The sequence below is a fragment of the Pinus tabuliformis genome, chromosome J, assembly GCF_031772625.1.
Source record: "Pinus tabuliformis cultivar Carrire ecotype Pingquan chromosome J, CPIR1, whole genome shotgun sequence".
Taxonomy (NCBI): Eukaryota; Viridiplantae; Streptophyta; class Pinopsida; order Pinales; family Pinaceae; genus Pinus; species Pinus tabuliformis.
In genome coordinates this window covers 927,046,514-927,053,190 of record NC_142295.1, presented here as the reverse complement: position 1 = coordinate 927,053,190, position 6,677 = coordinate 927,046,514, and the positions used below count along the sequence as shown (strand labels likewise).

General features: G+C 34.6%; 1 long non-coding RNA gene across 3 annotated transcripts; it reads right to left on the bottom strand.

Moving 5' to 3' along the window:
• Positions 1-1,303: 1,303 nt before the first annotated feature.
• LOC149229798 (uncharacterized) lies at positions 1,304-4,907 on the bottom strand. 3 transcript variants are annotated; one of them, XR_016247966.1, is made up of 3 exons: positions 4,555-4,907; positions 3,627-3,988; positions 1,304-1,548 (listed from the first exon to the last, which is right to left on the bottom strand). It is a non-coding gene; the product is annotated as an uncharacterized LOC149229798 (long non-coding RNA). The 3 variants fall into 3 exon arrangements; XR_016247965.1 differs by lacking the exon at positions 1,304-1,548 and having other exon boundaries at positions 2,909-3,988; XR_016247967.1 differs by lacking the exon at positions 1,304-1,548 and having other exon boundaries at positions 3,542-3,842.
• Positions 4,908-6,677: the final 1,770 nt, after the last annotated feature.

Genomic DNA, 6,677 nt, shown 5'->3' with positions numbered 1-6,677 from the left:
ACTTATTTATAGTATTCAGCAAAACTATTTTTTTGAACAACTCAAATGAACCTATGTTGTATTATTTAAGGAAGTAGTCTTTCCAGCTTGGAATATTCATTGCAAAGAAATATAATTAGCAGTCTTTCAAGCTTGCAATATTCATTGCAAAGAAAAGGACCGTGGTTTCAAATCTGCACAAGAGTGTTTCTAAGATGCATAAATATTTCCTCATTGAAGATGGAATCCATCGGTGTCAACAATGAACCTATGTTGTATTATTTAAGGAAGTAGCCTTTCCAGCTTGGAATATTCATTGCAAAGAAATCGGTGTCAACAATGAACCTATGTTGTATTATTTGGAATATTCATTGCAAAGAAATCGGTGTCAACAATGAACCTATGTTGTATTATTTAAGGAAGTAGTCTTTCCACTTTGGAATATTCATTGCAAAGAAATATAATTAGCAGTCTTTCAAGCTTGGAATATTCATTGCAAAAAAAAGACCGTGGTTTCAAATCTGCAGAAGAGTGTTTCTAAGATGCATAAATACCGTGGTTTCAAATCTGCACAAGAGTGTTTCTAAGATGCATAAATATTTCCTCATTGAAGATGGAATCCATCAGTGTCAAAAATCCAAGATAATGAATTAATGAATTAATAACTCATACTCGGGGAGTTTCCTAGATTTATTTAACTTTTAGAAACTTCAAAAAGGCTAGAGTGAAAAACAGATTGTAAAAACAGATTGTAAGATAAGGCTAGAGTGAAAAACAGATTGTAAGATTGTTTTTTGAAATAGATTATTGTTACCTGATTTATATTCTGTTGGATGTATATTATGATTTTGTTCATTTTAATTTTTAGAAGCAATTTTTTCAATAAGCAACAGATGAATAAATCTTAGTTAAATATGTAAATTAACTAAAAGTTAAATCTAGAAGCTACAGATGAATAAATCTTAGTTAAATATGTAAATTAACTAAAAATTAAATCTATTTAACTTTTTAAAGATCAAACGATTGGTAAAACTTGTGGGTAAAACTTGTGGTAAAATAGAAACAACAAATGAATAAATCTCAGTTAAATATATAAATTAACTACTAGTTAAATCTGTTTAACTTTTTAAAAATCAAACCATTGGTAAAATATGTTGCAATATAAAAATTTTACTAACTAAATTTTTATCATTGAAAACCAAGCGGGTAAATTTAAAGGCATAAAATACATAATATATAATGAACTACAACGAATTCTTAGCCAACATTCATGGTTTCTCACAGTCTACGCCCATCATAGAGGTCCCGTTTGAGAATGACAAAATATTAATAAAATATGATGTCCTGTTTGAGAATGACAAAATATTAATAAAATTGTATATTTTAAGCCGTTACGGTTACCTTTTTACTTTCCTGGTAGTCGTATCTCCCATCACGGTCTCCCACCATTTCTTGGTGTATGTTTCCACCTGTCCACTCTCCTCGGTTTCCTTCCATCCCACGTCTCCCCCTATTGTTCGTTTGTTGTTGGTCCATTACCTGCATGTTCGTTTGCTAGTAGTCCATTACCTGCGACATGCAGATGCCACGTTGGTTACATGCATGCAATGGAGTAGGTGAGTAGGTGGACGTGAGGTAATGCGCTGTGCCACCCTACTCGCCTTTACAAATTCGCCAACACAACACAAACATTGTCTTCCCTCAGCATGACAAACATTTTCTTCCCTTCGTTGCTCTCAGCTTCCCTGTTTTTCACTCAGATTCCTTGCTCCAATCCTCTGTTTTACTTTGGTATTCCATTTCCAATTCCTAATTCCACTCATCGTTTTTAGAACATCAGTAATTCTGCTAACTTGGATCCCTGAAAACCTAACTCGCAATACGTGCTGGATATGTACAAAGCGAAGAACGAGCAAGGGGTGGCGGAAGTTTTCTGAGAAGAGGTGGGAGAAAGTGGGTTTAAGTTCCAGGAAAAGGGTATTTGTTGCAGTGAATGGGTTGTTTTCTAAGAAGGGGTGGGATAAAGTGGGTTTAAGTTCCACGAAAAGGGTGTTTGTGGTAGTGAATAGGTTATTTTTTGAGAAGGAGTGGGAGAAAGTGGGTTTAAGTTCCACGAAGAGGGTGTTTGTTGCAGTGAATGGGTTAAAAGAAGGAAAGATAGGGGCAAAGATGGGATGGGATATGACAAAGAAGACACTATGGGTAAAAATTGTGGTAAAAGATATTATATAAACAAAAATGTTGAAACAACCTTCGTACAGTGTTGGTCACACAGGGTGTGATGGCTGCCCTTGGTCACGGGCGGTGTGATGCCTTCCTTTCTAAGAAAGTAGGAGCACTATGATATATAGCCCTTTATGCAGGCTTAATTCTCTTTACGCAGGCCTAATTCTCTCTTGTCAAGCTCTGGTGAGCATTATAAGGGCTTGGTGTGGAAAGGACTTGGTGTGGATGTGGTAGGCTTGGTGACTCCAAAAGGAGGAGAAAAAAATGCATACATGTTTTCAACCTTGAGTTTTTAGTCTAAATACCTACATAGCACCCGAGCTCATAAGGTTCATTGGTGGGTAGATGGTGATTCATTCAAAACATGCAAGTATAAGGTTCATTGGTGGGCAGATGGTGATTCATTCCAAACTTGTAAGTGCTGCAGATACAACTCAAGGCCAAATCATTAATCTCTCCAAGGTACACAAAAAAATTCCTATTATTTTTTACTGCAGTATAGATATAAGAGAAAATCAAACAGAAACAACAACTTGTAACTTGGAATCGATTGCATAAAATGGAATCTATCTATTACACTTCCTAGATATATTTTCTCTTTGTATTGGTATATTTATTATATATTGCTCAAGGTTCCAGAAATATTACTAGAAAGCGTACTTGAGATATTTTTTTACTGGTTGTGCAGAATACATCTAATATATATCATTCAAGGTAGCAGAAAGCTCAAGCTTGCAGAAAGCATACCAGAGAAAGAGTTGCTTTAAAAATTCTTAAATGCGATGCTGTGGTGCTGATGATGCACAGTGTTGTGCTAATGATGGTCTCCACAAAAACTCTTTCGGAAATCTCTTCCAAATTGTTCATCAACAAAGGGATTCTTTCTTTCTTTCTATTATGAATTGATTTGAGTTGCAGGGAAAAGAAACTCAACGCTTAACTACTCTTATGCTCTTCTTCCTGGGTTACACGTCAGGGTTCTTAAATAAATACAGAAATAGCCATGCAGATAACCATCTGGCAGTAAATTTGTATATAAATAAATTTCCTCTTGTTCTAAAAAGATTAGATATAAAAAACTTTTCCAAGATAAGACTTGACTTTAGATATTAGAAAACCTTGCCACCACCTTACTTTGGATAAAATAAAATTGCTGATATTAGAAAACCTTGCCATAACCCACTTTGGATAAAATAAAATTGTTGCAACCTTACTACATGGGGGCATGTGAAGTTTGCAATAATGGGTGGAATATTTTATCGCCCAAAAAACATTGTTAAAAATGAATGTAAAATAGCAACCCCACATTAAGCATTGATTGTTATGGGTGAACATATGAAAGCAAAACAGAATATCGTGTATTGATCTGTGAAACATGAATACAATATGTAAAAATATAATAAAAGAATCAATCTTCTTACCTGATTATAGTATGTCTAAAATTTAATAGCTCACAAGCGTTCCATGGTGGTTCTCAGCTGCTGTTGTTGGTTGATGAATGAATGCTTCGCTTGCCTTACGAGAGGATCTATGCATAAGCCATGGCTGATGATTAAAAAGATGGAGAAGGACAGAGCGAAGCTGATATCACCTTTTCGACCACCTTTTCGACCATGGAGGGAAGGTGACAGTTTCTCCTATGGTGGAATAGGCCGTGAAATAACACAGGTAAAATAGCAACCCCGCGTTAAGCATTGATTGTTATGGGTGAACATGTGAAAGCAAAACAGAAGCCTTACCTGATGTCTGCCATTTCTCGATCTCAATAAAACAAACACAGTAACTGATGAATTAAGGAAAAAGACCGTTTAGCAAATCTAAAAAGAGGTACTAAAGTTTTGCAGCAAGACTTTGAAAGCAAAAAATACTTCAAAGTGCCTAACGAAAAATATTCTTGAAACACAATAGGAACTCGTTGATTTTGGTGGAAACGAGAACCAAACCTTTCTGTGAAAATTTTGGGCAATTGTAAAATTTTACAGCTCAAGGAAAAAACCATTGAAAAAATTACAAAATCGAATCAGCCTGAAGGAAAAAAAAAAAAAAAAAATCAAATACAACAGAAGAACTAGTTGAATTTGGTATCAATTTCTACGTAAATTTTGAAAAGATATGAGTGCATGAAGAAAAGCTTCAAAGAGAAAAAAAATAACGAACAACAGTCAGTAATATCAATGATATCGGCGTAAAATCTTTGGATTATGAATTCTTTTCCAAAAGCCAAAATGTAGCGCCCATAAACAAGAAAAGCAAATACATAATTTCGCAGGCAGAAAAGATATGGTTGATCAAGATCAGCTAATTTTTAATTAGTGATAGAGGGAAAAGCATTAAAGGTCGCACGAATACCTTCTCAGCCCCTCGCGCATCCCGAGGTTTCTCCCGGCCGGACGATCAGCCATTGCCACAATTTCAGTTGTAAAAGGCCGCCAGGGCTTTCAACAGCGAGCTATTAAACATCGGAAGAAGAATCTGCAGGCTTCCATGTATGGAATCGGTCTGCGCTTCTTTAAAGTATGAAGCTGAGAAACAGGGAAACCTCCACAGTTGACGTAGGAAGCTGAGGCCAGCAGCAGATACAGCTAAATTAGGGCCGATCAATTGAGAATGCGGGAATTCCTGTGTCAGCTTAGGGGCACAGAGCCCCTTTAATGTAACAAGGTCGCATTGTTCAATTTTCTGGAATAGATGAAACTACATGCAGCGGCCATTCAGCGACATGTGCTGCCACGAAGTTATCAGCGAGAGGAGATAGGAGTGTAGAAGAAGTGACAAGTGCCCAGAAGAAATGGCAGATGGCAGCTTGCTTGCGCAATTGAAAAACTTAGGATAAAATTACTTGTCCCTGCTGAAATAAGAAATGGCAGATGGCAGCGTGTTTGCGCAATTGAAAAACTTAGAATAAAATTACTTGTCCCTGCTGAAATAACATCGGGGCACGTGAGGCCTGCAATAAGACCTTGAATTCAAAATTCAAAATTTTGGTTATACCCGATATCCTTGGGGATAAACTTTGCTTAAAATCACTTAAACATTGGAAATTTATGGTCAACTCAAGAACTAATACGTGGTCAACGGTCCATCGAACGCTATAGTCCGGCAGGGACTAATAAGCGATAAACATAATAAAATATTACTATTTTCTCATAACAACTTTTTGGCCAGATATAAATTATTTTGAGAAAATAGTTTATATTATTTGAAGCAATAACATAAGCACAATGAGTAGTTTCAACTAAAATGAAACACTTTATTTTTATTGAATGCTCACATACCAACAACATTGAGCTATCGATTATCCCTGGATGTACTTAACAATACATAATTAAATTAAAAGAATGCTCAAATACCAACAATATTGAGCTACCTATTATCCCTGGATGTACTTAACAATACATAATTAAATTAAAAGGAAATTTGTTTGCAATTTAAACATGATACACTCAAGCGATTCAATGTATATTATTCACCTCTATTTAGTAGTATTATAAACATCAATACATCAATTCAATTAAAAGGAAATTTGTTTGCAATTTAAACATGATACACTCAAGGGATTCAATGTATATTATTCGCCTCTATTTATTAGCATTATAAGCATCAATACATCAATTAAATTAAAAGGAAATTTGTTTGCAATTTAAACATGATACACTCAAGGGATTCAATTTATATTATTCGCCTCTATTTATTAGCATTATAAGCATGTTGCAGTATCTAGTTTTGACTTTCTACATACTTTAATCGGTGCTGAACATATGGAGTATGGTTTGTCCCATGAATCAATTTCTTCCATAATAACACTCATCTAGATTGTAATCATACTTCTATTTTTCGTTTATCCATTTTTTCTCCATCAAAACTACTTTGTGTTTTTCACTAGGCTATTCATTTATCTGATAGGGCTTCAATGTGTAGGATCACCCTAACAAATTTATTAGTAGTTGCAATATTATTATTACCTATTTAGTATTGGGTTGTTCATTGTTGCATGGCATTTATTTTCTATATATCTAAATTTTATGACACATTATTGAACATTATCTATTATTTATAGTAATTAATAAATTTTCATTTTGTTTTTCCACATTTTTCATTTATTTAGTGAGTTTGTTTGTTATATAATTTTTTTTTTCTTTTCAGAGAGAAAATCATCATATATTATATTAAGAAAATATAATGAGAAGATACATAAAAGCCATATCATGTCGGTCGGCTGTTCCTGAAAATTCAGAAGATATTAGCTGAGGCCTTGCAAAAGCTAGAAATCTGGGCCTATAACAAGAAAGAGCTGAAACAAATCCATATGTGAAGACCCAATATATCAAAACATATCCTGGATATCTTCCAAAAATGAGAGGGAATTTCTGTGGAATAAGATCTGCATGGAACACAAAATGAAAGCTGAGTGAGGAGAGAAGAAAAGAAGACCGCGTGAAAAGAAAACATGAGAAGAAGAACCATCATTGACA